Source organism: Odontesthes bonariensis, chromosome 18, assembly GCF_027942865.1.
Source record: "Odontesthes bonariensis isolate fOdoBon6 chromosome 18, fOdoBon6.hap1, whole genome shotgun sequence".
Taxonomy (NCBI): Eukaryota; Metazoa; Chordata; class Actinopteri; order Atheriniformes; family Atherinopsidae; genus Odontesthes; species Odontesthes bonariensis.
This window is the reverse complement of record NC_134523.1, coordinates 30,335,260-30,350,921: the sequence shown is the minus strand read 5'-3', so window position 1 is coordinate 30,350,921 and position 15,662 is coordinate 30,335,260. Positions and strand designations below refer to the sequence as shown.

Here is a 15,662-nt window from a genome sequence, read left to right as displayed (position 1 = left end):
ACCAAAAGTCTAGTTTAAGATGATGTTAATTTTTAATACTCCCAATCCCATGAGTACTGGCATGAGTACTCCCATGTTGAATGTTCAAACTTACTAATTATTGTTGTTACTAACTTGTGTTTCTCTTTCTCGGCAGGTATCCGTGGCCAGAGGGGTGTTCCACAAAGCTGGATTAGCGGAAAGCCAGGCTTTTCTCGATAGTTATGGCTAATCTAAGAGAGAGTTCCGTTCCACGAACGTGGCTTATTTGAATGACCCCTGAGTAACCATGGTAACTTATGCCGCTGAACTAGCCTGTTCCTGGGCTTAGCTTAGCTGCGTCTCAAAGAATGTCCGACCGGCTGAAATAGACTCCCAAAAGAAACGTCCACCTAGAATTCTGCGCTCCCGCAACTCATGTCTTGTATAAGAAACAAAACAAAAACTGTGGTTATCATATCACCACTTTCACTGCCTTGAAAAATCAATCAGTCGGTGCCAATGCAACTAAAAAACGCAATCATGTATTGAACATGAAATTAAATGAGAAAGAGCATGGTATTTATTAAAACTAATCAATACCTAACAAACATCCGATCTACACCCACGTAGAACCAGGCTCAGAAAAATGGCGGACAGGTAATAATGTTAATAATACATTTTATTGAAAGCTCCTTTCAAAACGGTCAAGGACACTGTACAAACAAGATATTAGATAAAAACACAGGGGGGTAAGCAAACCCACTTACTTTCTCCAATTATTACCTGTGGGAGAGGTACAGGTTCAGCAGGCCTGGATTAGTTTACCTATGTATGTTTGCTGGAACCGCATTTGAGTAAAAGTACAAGACGTAGCAAGGCCCTAACCACTGTGCAGTCTGTCTGCATTGCACTGCGGTTCTTTGCCTGTGGGACTTTTCTTTACAGTGTAGGTGATGCTGAAGGTCTGTCCAAGGCAACTGTTTGCAGGAAAATAAGGAGTGTTTCTCTTGGTTTGAAACAATTCCTTAACATTTTCATCAAATTCCCTGGCCATAAAGACACCCAGAAGATCAAGGAGGTGTTTTATGCTATTGCAGGTATGTGACATTTACAAAAGCCGATTATGTGAAACAACCTACTGGCTGATGTATTTGCATTAAGTTCATCATCTCCCTCAGGCTTCCCCAATGTCATCGGTGCACTAGACTACCCACGTACGCATCCAGGCCCCTGCTGGACCTGTGGAGGCCGATGAGTAAACCGGAAATCTTTCCATAGCCTAAGGTACGTATTGGGGATAATTGTCCATAGACTCTAAACAGGACTGTCTCATTTTGAAAAACACTACATCAACCCCTTTGAGTAATGCTGAGCAATGTTACATTTATGCCCTGTGAAACCAAGAACCTCGTCATTGACTTCTATCCTCCATATATACAGATGATCTGTGATGGAGGCAATTTAATTTCCAACATCAAAGCTCAATGGACGGGATCAGTTCATGATTCGAGGATCTTCCGAGCATCCTCACTGGCACAGAGGTTTGCACAAGGCACAAGAATTTTACTTATCCGAAGGAGTGTACTTTTCAAGTAAGGTGTATATAGCATAGTCATAATTTTGGTAATCTAATGAGAGGCCAGGTGTAGAGGTCATCTTAAGGAATTTGAAGTGCTTGTCATACTTAATTATCCATCCATCCATCCATTATCTTCCGCTGCTCCGGGGATCGGGTCGCGGGGGCAGCAGCTTGAGCAAAGAGACCCAGACGTCCCTGTCCCCGGCCACTTCCTCCAGCTCTTCTGGGGGGACCCCGAGGCGTTCCCAGGCCAGCCGAGAAACATAGTCTCTCCAACGTGTCCTGGGTCTTCCCCGGGGCCTCCTCCCAGTGGGACGGGCCCGGAACACCTCACCGGGGAGGCGTCCAGGAGGCATCCTAACCAGATGCCCGAGCCACCTCATCTGACTCCTCTCGATGCGTAGGAGCAGCGGTTCTACTCCGAGCCCCTCCCGGATGACCGAGGTTCTCACCCTATCTCTAAGGGAGAGCCCAGACACCCTGCGGAGGAAACTCATTTCGGCCGCTTGTATTCGCGATCTCGTTCTTTCGGTCACTACCCACAGCTCGTGACCATAGGTTAGGGTAGGAACATAGATTGGCTGGTAAATCGAGAGCTTCACCTTCTGGCTCAGCTCCTTCTTTACCACGACGGGCCGGTGCAGAGCCCGGATCACTGCAGATGCCGCACCGATCCGCCTGTCAATCTCCTGCTCCATTTGTCCCTCACTCGTGAACAAGACCCCGAGATACTTGAACTCCTCCACTTGGGGAAGGATCTCATTCCCGACCCAGAAAGAGCATTCCACCCTTTTCCGGCCAAAGACCATGGTCTCGGATTTGGAGGTGCTGATTCTCATCCCAGCCGCTTCACACTCGGCTGCGAACCGCTCCAGTTAGAGCTGAAGGTCACGGCCCGACGACGCCAACAGAACCACATCGTCCGCAAAAAGCAGAGACCCGATTCTGAGGTCGCCAGACCCCCTCAACACCCTGGCTGCGCCTAGAAATTCTGTCCATAAAAATTATGAACAGAATCGGTGACAAAGGGTAGCCCTGACGGAGTCCAACCCTCACAGGAAACATGTCCGACTTACTGCCGGCAATGCGGACCAAACTCTGACACCGGTCATACAGAGACCGAACAGCCCATATCAAGGAGTCCGGCACTCCATACTCCCGGAGCACCCCCCACAAGAGACCCCGAGGGACACGGTCAAACGCCTTCTCCAAGTCCACAAAACACATGTAGACCGGTTGGGCGAACTCCCATGCTCCCTCCAGGATCCTGCGGAGGGTATAGAGCTGGTCCACTGTTCCACGGCCAGGACGAAAACCACACTGCACCTCCTGAATTCGAGATTCGACTATCCGGCAGATCCTCCTCTCCAGTACCCCCGAAAAGACCTTACCAGGGAGGCTGAGGAGTGTGATCCCCCTATAGTTGGAACACACCCTCCGGTCCCCCTTTTTAAAGAGGGGGACCACCACCCCGATCTGCCAGTCCAGAGGCACTGCCCTCGATGTCCACGCGATGCTGCAGAGGCGTGTCAACCAAGACAGCCCCACAACATCCAGAGCCTTGAGGAACTCAGGACGGACCTCATCCACCCCTCGCCTTGCCACCAAGGAGTTTTTTGACCACCTCGGCAACCTCAGCCCCAGAAATGGGAGGCCCCACTTCCGAGCTCCCCAACTCTGCTTCCTCATCGGAAGGCGTGTCGGTAGGATTGAGGAGGCCCTCGAAGTATTCCCCTCACGACGTCCCTAGTTGAAGTCAGCAGAGCCCCGCCCTCACCATACACGGTGTTGACGATGCACCGCTTTTCTCCCCTGAGCTGCCGGATGGTGGACCAGAAACTCCTTGAGGCCGTCCGGAAATCATTCTCCATGGCCTCCCCGAACTCCTCCCAAGCCCGAGTTTTTGCCTCAGCAACCGCCGAGGCTGCGTTCCGCTTGGCCTGTCGGTACCCATCAGCTACTTCCAGAGTCCCACTGGCCAAAAAGGCCCAATAGGACTCCTTCTTCAGCTTGACGGCTTCCCTCACCACTGGGGTCCACCAGCGGGTTCGGGGATTGCCGCCACGACAGGCACCGACCACCTTACGGCCACAGCTCCGGTCGGCCGCCTCAACAATGGAGGCACGGAACATGGGCATTCGGGCTCAATGTCCCCCACCTCCCCCGGGACATGGTTGAAGCTCTGCCGGAGGTGGGAGTTGAAACTCCTCCTTACAGGGGATTCCGCCAGCCGTTCCCAACAGACCCTCACAATACGTTTGGGCCTGCCAGGTCTGACCGGCTTCCTCCCCCACCAGCGGAGCCAACTCACCACCAGGTGGTGATCAGTTGACAGCTCCGCCCCTCTCTTCACCCGAGTGTCCAGGACATACGGCCAAAAGTCTGACGATACAACCACATAGTCGATCATCGAGCTGCGGCCTAGGGTGTCCTGGTGCCAAGTGCACATATGGACACCCTTATGCCTGAACATGGTGTTCGTTATGGACAGTCCGTGACGAGCACAGAAGTCCAAAAACAAAACACCTCTCTGATTCAGATCGGGGGGGCGTTCCTCCCAATCATGCCCCTCCAGGTCTCACTGTCATTGCCCATGTGAGCATTGAAGTCCCCCAGCAGGACGAGGGAGTCTCCTGGAGGAGCACTCTCCAGTGCCTCCTCCAGGGACTCCAAAAAGGGTGGGTACTCTGAACTGCTGTTCGGTGCATAAGCACAAACAACAGTCAGGACCCGTCCCCCCACCCTAAGGCGGAGGGAGGCTACCCTCTCGTCTACCGGAGTGAACCCCAATGTACAGGCGCACAGCCGGGGGGCAATAAGTATGCCCACACCTGCTCTACGCCTCTCACCGCGGGCAACTCCAGAGTGGAAGAGAGTCCAACCCCTCTCGAGGAGGCTGGTTCCAGAGCCCAAGCCATGTGTTGAGGTGAGTCCGACTATATCTAGCCGGAACCGCTCAGCCTCGCGCACCAGCTCAGGCTCCTTCCCCAGCAGAGAGGTGAAGTTCCACGTCCCAAGAGCCAGCTTCAGTAGCCGAGGATCAGACCGCCAAGGTCTCTGCCTTCGGCTGCCGCCCAGCTCACACTGCACCCGACCCCCATGGCCCCTACCACTTGTGGTGAGCCCGTCAGAAGGGTGACCCGTGTAATTTCTTCGGGCTGTGCCCAACCGAGCCCCACGGGCACAGACCCGGCCACCAGGCGCTTGCCGGCGGGCCCCACCCCTGGGCCTGGCTCCAGGGGGAGGCCCCGGTGACCCGTGTCCGGGCAAGGGAACACGGTGTCCATTTTTCTTCATCATCATAGGGGTTTTATGAGCTGTTCTTTGTCTTACTTAATTATAGATAGCCATATAAGGCGCATATTGCATCAAATTGCCGAGTCTTAACACATGTATATCCATCCAACATTTATCTTATTCTGCAGGAGAGTTCAATGGTGTCCTGCTTGGGGACAGAGGCTATGCATGCTGGCCGTACCTCCTCACGCCATATCCTGAGAAAGGAACAAGCGCGGAGAGGGCATTTAACCAAGGGCACGGATAGAAATGACCTTTGGCCAAATAAAATCCAGGTTCATTGCTTAAAGTTCTCAGCCACCATGGCTGACTTCTGACAGAGCTATCTTAAATTAATAGTATACTTAATATTTCATACATTTTGTCTTGTGGACAACTTTTCAGGCTCAAGTCTTTTATGATTGATTCCCTGCAGGTTCCAGTGCCTGAAAGGCATCAGGGTGTCTCCTGATCTGGCTTGTGACATCGTCATTGCCTGTGTTGTCCTTCACAATATAGCAACAATACGCCGGGAGAGACTGCCCACCATGATGGTGGAGGAACAATGGGAGGAAATCGACATGGCCATCCCTGAACAAATGGATGGAAGAACAATGAGGGACCTATACAAAGACACATTTCCGTTGATCCTTATTGTTGTGACCTTTGAGTTATTATATTATATATATACTTATTTTCATAATTTAGCATTGACACAGTAGCAGTTTAGAGCAAGTTAGAGCAAGTTTAAGAAGGCTAAATGGATAGAGATAATTTTCTAAATGTTAAGTCATGGCACGCCACTGAATATAAATGTATAAACAAATATCTAACACTTTGCATGAACTGTACAATAATGACAAGTTTCCAGTTCAAGTTGTGTTGAATTTTTTTATTTATTCATGTCTTTCAAGCTGTGGAGAGAAAACAGAATTAAATACAGTTCACACCATCACCTTATCCTTTGTCTGAATTTATACTTAGATCCCTCTCCAGTTTCATGATCTCGAGCTTGATCTTTTTTATCTTCAGTTTCTTGTATGCCATGTCTAATTGGGTGCTCTCTATACCCAACAGAAGTTTGCGTTTGTACAGAGTTCGGACATCCTATGATAGAGGAAATGTGCCTGGAAGCAACGAAGTATGTAGGCAGTGATCGTAATGTGAATAGTTAGTTACTTCACTCTTTGCTGCTGGAATTTGTGTTCCTGTTGCAACCTGCAGTAAATTGTATTGGTGACAATTAGGCCTATTGGTATAGAATAGGTAAACTGCAGACGCATCCAAACCGTTTCACATTTTTAATAATAAAAAGGCTACCTGTGGCATTTATGTGTCTAAAGACACAGTTTCGTCGTCAAATGCACGAGATGTGCTGGGGCCATCAAACTGCAAACGGAGAAATACGGCAGTTGTCGAAGTAGGAGATCACAGGGATGCATGAGATGAATAGTATTTTCATCAAAAGAAAATTAAATTGAATACAACTACTCACACATGGGTTAGGGATGTCCTCTGTCGTCTGGGGATCAAGCAGGCAGATAGTCTCCCACCACTGACAGATATAGGCACACCAGTTATTATAATTGAGAGACAAACACTTTGAGGGAAAGTGATCAATACCTTCTACATACTGATCCCGCACACTTTTGTTAACATATCCCGAGGAGGTCCCTCCCTCTATTCCTTCCACCAGCGGCCGCCCTCGATTGCTGGTTAGAGCAAGTTCCTCCGCTGGTGTAAGACCTTCAGGTGGAGGACCCCCACCAGCGGCAGAGGCCTCTGTCTTTTTTTGGTAGCTACAGTGCAACATATATACAGTTCAACACAGTTTTTTGGACAAACACATTTCTTCAAAGGCTACTTACCACCCTTAAAGACATGGTAGGTAATCCTGTTCAGAAGCACATTTTGTAATACTGGGTGAAATGGTCCGTCTATCCTGAGAGAAATCTATACAAGATGTATTTAGAAAAAGGGACGAAAATAATCAGACCTCTGTGGCAGCTGCAGGACTGAGAAAAAGCTGACCAATCCGAGATCAGCGGGACGCTGATCTCGGATTGGTCGCCTACAAAAAACCAATCAGATGCCTCTGCTTTCTGCCTACGCCCCCCCCTGCTCCATGTGCGCACGCGGTTCTACCGGCTTTGGATGAAGCACTGACGGAATGGGGAAGGGGGGGTGGAGCTTAGAGGAGTGGACACTTTCGAATCTTGCTAGCTCTCTTGCTAGCTCTCTAGGATTACCTACCATAGCTTTAAATATGTTTTTGTATTTTACTTGAACCTGCTGCCAGGTTTCGCTTCTGGCTGTTAAGATTGCTCCTGTTGAGATGTAACAGTGAAGAATTAATATGTGGGTCACACACTCAAGATAATTTAGTCACAAGGTATGATGATGCGTGTTGATTGAAACTTTCATAACTTACGCATTTAGCCTGTCGGCAATTGCTTGCCATGCCGTTTCCCTCACTTTATTTATTGCAACTGTATTACCTTTTCTGGTAATCACAGTTTCAAACTCCTCGTACAGCTCCATCAGCATTTTTTGTTCAGCTGCTGTGATAATTACAGCTCTTGTCTCCCTTTCTGCCATCTCTGTTTTTCCACCATCCACTCGTCAGGGCTTCTTACGTTCCTCGTGCACTCGCACATAGCCAGGCTATGTAAGCCTCGCTTGGATTAGCCTCGCTTGGATTAACCTCGCTGAGATGCAGCTAAACTGGCTTCGTGGAACGACTTGAGGCTTAATTGGGAGATGGTGTTAGTTCAAGCGAGGCTTTGCTGATACAGCCTGGCTTTCTTTAGCTACTTTCGTGGAACACCCCTCAGGTGTCACGGTGCTTGTTGTCCCCTCTTTTCTGTCCTCTCAACTCCCACGACGACTGGAACAAATGTGGAAAATGGTTTAAAGGAGCCATGGCATGAAATTTTCACTTTTTAAGGTTGTTAACATTAATATGAGTTCCCCTAGCCTGTCTGCGGTCCCCCAGTGGCTAAAAATGACGATAGACCTAAACCATGCACTGGAAATTATTCTCCGCCTTTGGTAATGTGACCATACAGGTGGCCTGATTGGGAAAGCTGCCTCATATGACGTAGCGCCTCATATGACGTCGAGGTTATTTCCCCCCAGAGCCCATATATGGCTATGCCAAAACTGCCTTTCCCCACCCACAGCTCTTTGGCCAGCTCTTTGCTCTGTACATGGATGTAAAAAATCTGTTTAGAGCTCCTGCATCAGAACCTCTAAAGAGCCAGTGGACAGATTTAGGTTTTTTTGGGAAAGTGACGACAGAACCGAAGAGATTTGTGTATGTGTGCGCCAAACATTTCACCGACGAATGTTTCCAGAACTTGGGCCAATACCGAGCTGGCATTGCCGAGCGTCTGAAAATGAACCCTGGATCAGAACCAACTCTCTTTGGCCCAACTACAGACCTTGGACAAGTAAGTAATTTAACGCTCTATAATTGTGTTGCTTTCCTGTATGTACAGTATAGTTACATAGCTTGTTACCACAAGAAAGTGTCTATATCGTTAGCTATGCAGCTAATAGCATCAACTGGGCTGTGGGAGGTGTTTGCATGCCCATGAGATGGTTAGCTCGCTCATTTTAGACCAAAACCCCCTACTTCAAGCTTCCTGAAGAACAATGAATCCGCAAATTCAGTGCATTTCATCAGGATAATGATTAATTCATGGTTCCAGAGTCAAAAAGGTCAGTCTGTCTGTGTCGTTAGCTCTGCATCTAATAGCTCAGTCACTGTCGCTAATGTAACAGTAAATAGCATGAGGTATGCGAGTGGACACCTCATTTACTGTAACGCGAGTGTTGTGTACTTATTTGTTGTACTTTTTGTTGATAGCCGTCCTGCTGTTGGTGTTATGGCGCGCACGATATCTGCCTTTCCCCTGATTGAAATGACTAGCGCTACGTGCATCTTTGCAAACCAGAGCAATCTTTGCCCCGCCTTTCTCCTCCTAATTTGCATTCAAAGCTGCAGACCCTAAACAGCTCATTCTGAGGATCCTAAGGAAAGCTCATTTTTGGGACTGGCTGTAATTCTGCACCAAGGCAGAATTTTGGGGAAAAAAACTCAAATTCAGTATTAGGGGACCACTAAAGCCTATAAAAATAAATAAAAGCCATGGCTTTTATTTTCATGCCATGGCACCTTTAAGGGAAAATGGACACATTAATGGCTGTGATTCCCAAGGCACCTCTTGAAAATCAAGCACAAATCCTTGCTTGATTAATCAATTTCTAGGATGCCACGTCATCAAATCTCACCAAGGGACTCTTCTAACAGTACAGATCTTTTAAAAGGAATTTGTTTAGATATGTTTAAAGTATGCTTCTGTGTATCCTCAGAATTCTTTTTTTTTTTTTAACCCCTTGTCCTGTCCAGCATTATGGCAGCAGAATTGTAATCTGAATACCATTAATGCCAAACACATTTGCTGTGCCAAGGGAAGCTTTATGAATGTAAAGCTCCCCTTGATACCCATTAACTCCTTATTTCTATTTATTTATTTTAGTTACAATACTTAACATGATGTGATAGTGTGATAGTGCTGAACCGGACCGGGGGACAGATAGAGAGGGAGAGCGAAGAAGGGGAAAAAAAAGGAACAGAAACATGAAGACAAACATAGAAAACAGTGAAAAGTCAGTCCTCAGAATTCTTAAAGCGCCTACAAACCTTTGCGCAAGATGAAAATGGAAACCGAAGATGGACTGATGTTGTCAAAATATGTTACATGCAAATATGCTAAATAAATAGTTTTTAACCAAATTTGTTATATCCATGAAGTAGTTAGCATCAAATTGTGAGACAACAAAGGACATTACAGTATAACTTGCCAGTTTAAAGTCTGCTATTAAACAGTCCTGTCAATTTCTCAGCTGCTGTGTACGTAAGATGTTACTGAAATTGGGACTGTTGCACTGACTTATGCCCACTTGTTCAGGACAGTTCCAGTATGTGTTTTCCCAATACAAGAAACAAGTCTTTTTGAGCTTACCATAGAATAGAATAGAATAGAATAGAATAGAATAGAATAAAAAAAATACTTTATTCATCCCCAATGGGGGAAATTGAAATTAGTCAAGTAGCTCAAATTTTTTTAATAAATATTTACAATGATTGTATATTAACAACAACTACAATAATAACAATACTAATAAAATACTACTACTACTACTACTACTAATAATAATAAATGACTAAATAAACAAATGAATAAAAAAATCAATCAATCAATTTGAGAAGAACTCAGCAGTCACTGTTAAAAAGCCTTATGGCTGTGGGAACAAAGGACCTCCTGAATCTCTCAGTCCTACAGCGCAGAGAGATGAGCCTCTCACTGCAGCTGCTCCTCTGTCCTGCCAGGATGCTGTCGAGAGGATGTTTAATATTCTCCAAAACAGAATACAATTTCCTCCTCATCCGTTGTCGAGCAAAAAGCCCTCTTGACTTTGAGAACAGTGATGCCAGTAACGCGTTACTGTAGTCGGACTACTTTTTTCAGTAACGAGTAGTCTAACGCAACTACTATTTCAAAACTAGTAGTCAGATTGAAGTTACTTATCTAAAACATCATGCGTTACTATTTCTGCATTTCGGGGGAACGTATAGCGGCCATGTTGGCTTTTGTCAACATATATTCACGATTATTATACCATTAATTTGTATTGAAATAATCTGGGATAATTTCGTTTTCTAATGAGCAGTGTCCACGACGGGAGCGGGGTTCGCCTGAAGTCACTCGTTATTTTACATCTACCTACCCAGTAAAAGTGATCAATCAGTGATAAATGTGACATTTTTCAGTCAAAAACTTGACTGTCATACTGGCTTGGGCCCATAATTATCAGCAGGTTATGTGATACATATGACCGTCCGTTTGTCTGCATCGCTGCGAGTGAATGACTGATGACGCAAGTCAAAGTGTCTAACCTCTGTATGCCTATGCCGTGCTTTGCTAACTGAACAAATTATTTGAAATGTTTCTCAAATTGCCTATTTCTTTCGGAATTCCCAGGGATCTGGAGCATTGTTGTAACATTCTGTTGGGGTCTAGAGGGTTATATTTATTTATTCTTATTTTTTGGCCACACGTTTCTTACGAGGTTACGTCATCTCTGCTCCGCGGCGCCAAAGTCAGACAAAGATTCTATCTCGTTAGATATGAACAATATGGAAGGAGAGAGGTTCGCCTTTAGCAGCTGGAAATACAGGCATTATTTTGATTTTATTTCGGCTAAGGATGACAACATTAAGGTCCGCTGTACACTCTGTGCTGGCGACAGAGTGCTGTCTACCTTCAAAAACACAACGTCGAATCTGAAAAAACATCTGGAGAAACAGCACAGCACAACGAAGCTAACAGAGCAAGTCCCGCCCGCTGCGAAAGACACAGGTGAAGGAGGTCCCAGACCTAGCAAGCAAAGGAAGCTGGATTTTGGTGTAAAACCAGTAAGTGGGGCGGAGTTGAACAGGATGGTTGGGCATTATGTGGTCGAGGAAATGCTGCCTGTGAACACTGTTGACTCACCATCGTTTCGTGCCATTGTATCTAAGATCCCTACCAGTAACGATACTGAGCTGCCTCACAGAACATGCTTTTCTAGTTACCTGGACAAGCAATATGAAACGATGGAGACAAATCTGAAGGCTGCGCTACATGATGTCGACTTTGTGTCAACAACAGCTGATATTTGGACAGCTAACAATAAAAGTTACATGGGGGTCACATTACACTGGCTTAGTAAAGACACGTTAGAACGCAAAAAGGCAGCTTTAGCATGCAGAAGAATACGAGGGAGACACACATATGACGCCATTGGTCAAGAAATTGAAGACATCCACTCGGCGTATGGGATTGGGAACAAGGTAGTTGCAACAGTGACAGATAACGGCTTGAACTTTGTCAAGGCGTTTCGAGTTTACCAGGCTGTGTGTAGTGATGATGAGATGGAGGAAGAGCCAAACCCAGATGATGAGGTCACGTTTTTACCTATGGCAGAGCTCTTGTCAGCTGAGCATGAGAGTGATGTCGAGGCCCAGATTGTGCTTCCTCCACACCACAGGTGTGAAGCACACCTGTGGTGTCAACCTCATTTCCACAAACGATTTGGAAAAATATTTAACATCTAATGCAGACATTAAGGTTGTTTACAGGAGCAGCACAGCAAAATGCTCAGCTCTTTGGACAAAAGGAAGTAGGTCTACCAGCGCATCAGAGGCAGTGGAGGAAGTCAGTAAAAGAAAGCTCCTGGTACCAACCTCTACAAGGTGGAACTCATTTTTCGATGCTTTAAAGAGAGTTACAGGAATCCCCATGAATGAGCTGAATACTCTGTGCACCAAGCTGGGAGTAAAATGCTTCAAAGACAAAGAGTACCAGTTCCTACACGAGTACTGCACTGCTACAAATCCTCTGACTGTTGCTCTTGACATTTTACAAGCGGACTGTCCTTATGGGACTTTAGTACTCACATTGGAAGTCCTGATGCAGAGGACCCTGGCTGTGAAAGATGCCCTCTCCAACATGACTGCAGGCCTTCCAGATGCCATAGTGCAGGTATGATCCACGTTTAAAGTTCCCATGGCATGGTATAGTAGCGGCACTTTAAGTGGGCTTTCGGAGGCTTCAGGATGTTGTACCCCCAGGCGTTCTCAAAATTCACCCGGAAAACGCAGATTTGGCCTCTTAGAAGAAAGCCGCATTTCAGGGCTCTCTCCAGTGCCCTGTTTTCCTAATGAGAAGCAAGGAGGAGCGCGAGGGGTGTGTCATGGCTGAATGGGGGCGTGTCTGATTCTCTGTTTTGGCTCTGCGCATGTTAGCTGCCTGCTAATAGGAAAAAAAAAAATAGAAATGGCAGGTGAGCAAACCATCGTACCGTTCGCCTTCGACCCGGAATCGGACCCTGAAGCCGAGGCGCAGGCAGTTCAGCAACAAACTGCAGATCAGCAGCGCCTTCAGCAAAACGTCTCAGAATGGTGAGTTTGAAATGTTATGTCTGGAAACGTTTATGGTTAGGTCGGTCCGAACCACTGAGGTGCGCAGATATAGCAGTCGCTTAGCCTACGGTAGCCTAATTAGAGCAGAAATTAGTCACTACATCAGGACTACCTAAAATATTATTTTTGCTTACAAAACGTATAAGTTCCCAACTTATTTTGTAATGTGGGCACGTATTTGCAGTGCTAACATTAGTGAGTATGGCTGCTGGCATCTCCAGTCTCTACACCAAGTAACTTTCTCAATGTCGCCTTGCATTGTACAACAGTAACACTGCCAAAGTATTTCCCATAGTACACATTGCCAACATATTATGAAAAACATCTGTAATAAACGCCGGCGGTGGGTAATTTCATGAAAATTGCAATTGCAATTACCCCCACAAACACTGTCCTGTTTGGCAAATGATTCTCCACCCAGTGTTGACATAAGGGGAGCGATTTATAACCAAGTTTGCTAGACAAAAAGGTTTACATGCTATAATATACAAAAAAACCATACCTCATCATATCCTGACCAGGTGCTGGATCCAAAGTGTAACTACACGAAGTTAAACTTATGCTACAGATTTCTGTGTACACCTTTTTAGCAGCCCGTCTTCACTGGGAACAGCCAGCTGTGCGTTGCCCATGTAGTTATACAGTAACCTATGGCATGCAAAAAACATGATAGTATTCTGACCAGCATGTAATTATTCTCCATGCTCACCTGTTAACTCATTTACTTGCCACTAAAGATGTTTCATTGTTATATTTGCCAGCATTACCTGAAAACAGAATATCATTACACTGCCTTTTTTTTTAAATAATAGGTGTCAATGTGGAATTTGCAAGATAATGCCCACAGAAAGGGAGAATAGATGCTGCATGGAGATCCCTCAGGTAACACTGTAAACATTTCGAGCCACCTGTTCCTGAAATGACACTTACCATGTCTAGTTCTAATCTTTATTTGGTCACAGCACTACTAGGAGAAGTGGCGGCAGAGCCAGCATGTATGCTGGATCATCCAGGGTTTGAGCCGGTTTGTCTCAATGTATATTCGCTACAAACCGCTGGGCGAGTCTACAGGCACCATTTTGGCAGTTTACGCCTGAGAAGAACGCATCGTTAAGCGCTGTAAAATAATTACTCATAGCCACATACATAGAGTTTACAGTATACCCACCCAATAGAGCCTGATAATTCAACTATGCAGACAGTATGAAGAGTGTTTGTATATTTATTTACAAGACATTATTAAAACACAATCAAGAATAATCCATAGGAATATGTAAATATGTACAACATAGCAATAACAGAAGAACAACAACATTCTCTGCAAGTGTCATTTTTTTCTATCTGTTCTTCCAGGCGCTTCAGGTATTTGGCCTACAGGCAGTTCGTGGCGTGGTGCTGGGGCTTTTTGGGTCGCCGGATCAGAGTGGTCATTCCTGCCTGTGTGGTCCTGCGTATCCGTGCCGAGTACCCCGATGATGAAGAACACTGCACCGGGTTTAGACTGCCTCGCGTGTGAAAAATTAGGTCCATCAGGACATCCACATACCCTTTCACACAGAACATTCATACACACTGTACATGCACAACATTTGTATATTTCAGTTAGTCATTTGTACATTTCAATGTTTATTTATATATTTATATTTGTTCTATATATATTTATGTTTGTTTAGATTTCTGTTTCTCACATTTTTTGTATTCCTATTTGTTGGAATTAACCTCAGTAAATTTGATAAAGGCAAAAGTAGTTGGACTTGAATTCTTGAACTTTTGAGGTCTTACCAAAGGTTGGCTTAGTCTTTTGACGTTTGACTGTGCACTCTCCCTTCTTGGATTTGGGAAAGGAGATTTTGAAGAGAGGTACACCGTCTGCTGTCTGGGCCTGTGGTCGGTTCGCATTTTCATTAAAGTGGATCGCCGCCAAGTACAGTCTGAAAGTACAAGAAACAATGTGTAAACGGTGTTTCCCACAGAATTTTCATTTGTCATGGTGGTGGGGGTTAGCTGGTAGAGACACATGCATCATCATGGGAGAGCATATGAAAAGCTCTTTTCCAAAATGCTATAAAAGCTATTCTCATTACTTTTTTTAAATCTGATTTCAAGCATCAGGAAAAGTGCTATTAGCTGAGATTTACATAACATGTTGAAACATTTAAATGCTGCTTTTAATGGTAGTAACAAATAAAACAACATTTTTGAAAGAAGGTATAAAACATTTTGGAAAAAGCTTTTCATATATTGTGAAGTTTCATAGGAACTATGATCTGAAAACCCCCTAAAAGTATAAATTTTTTGGTAAATCAAATATAAATTACATTCACAAGACAATCTTTTCAGGGGACCTGGTCTAGGTGTTTTGTGCCTTATAGTGCTGGAGAAACCCGGCTCAATAATGACATTTCAGACAACAAAAACTTTCAACAACTACAAGGTAAAACATCTCACCTGCAAAGCATTCCAATATAGAGAAAGACAACATTCTTCGGTGTGGCTGCAGTCCTAGTGACAATGGGCTCAGTCTGGCAGGCAGCATCCCTGGTCCGGGATGTCCGGACGTGAGCACTTGATGTGCTGGCAAGTGAAGAGTGAACCTGATGCAGACAGAGAGCACACATCTCATGGTTCGAAAGCCGAGCATTACACTCGTGATAAACTGACGAGTCACGACAGATTTGAAGTCAAAACTGTGTTCGAATTGACAGATACATAATGGTGTATGTTCGAGGGTAGTCAGCAAACGTTTGCTAAACATCCTTCACCCAGCCACAACACCCGATCGCATATCACACACGAAAGACGCAGAAACGACTC

The 15,662-nt window shown here is 45.5% G+C and overlaps 1 long non-coding RNA gene across 1 annotated transcript; it reads right to left on the bottom strand.

Moving 5' to 3' along the window:
* Nucleotides 1–14,038: 14,038 nt before the first annotated feature.
* Nucleotides 14,039–15,379, bottom strand: LOC142367903 (uncharacterized). Its single transcript, XR_012767202.1, has 3 exons — nt 15,297–15,379; nt 14,631–14,779; nt 14,039–14,420 (listed from the first exon to the last, which is right to left on the bottom strand). It is a non-coding gene; the product is annotated as an uncharacterized LOC142367903 (long non-coding RNA).
* Between the last annotated feature and the right edge of the window lie 283 nt (nt 15,380–15,662).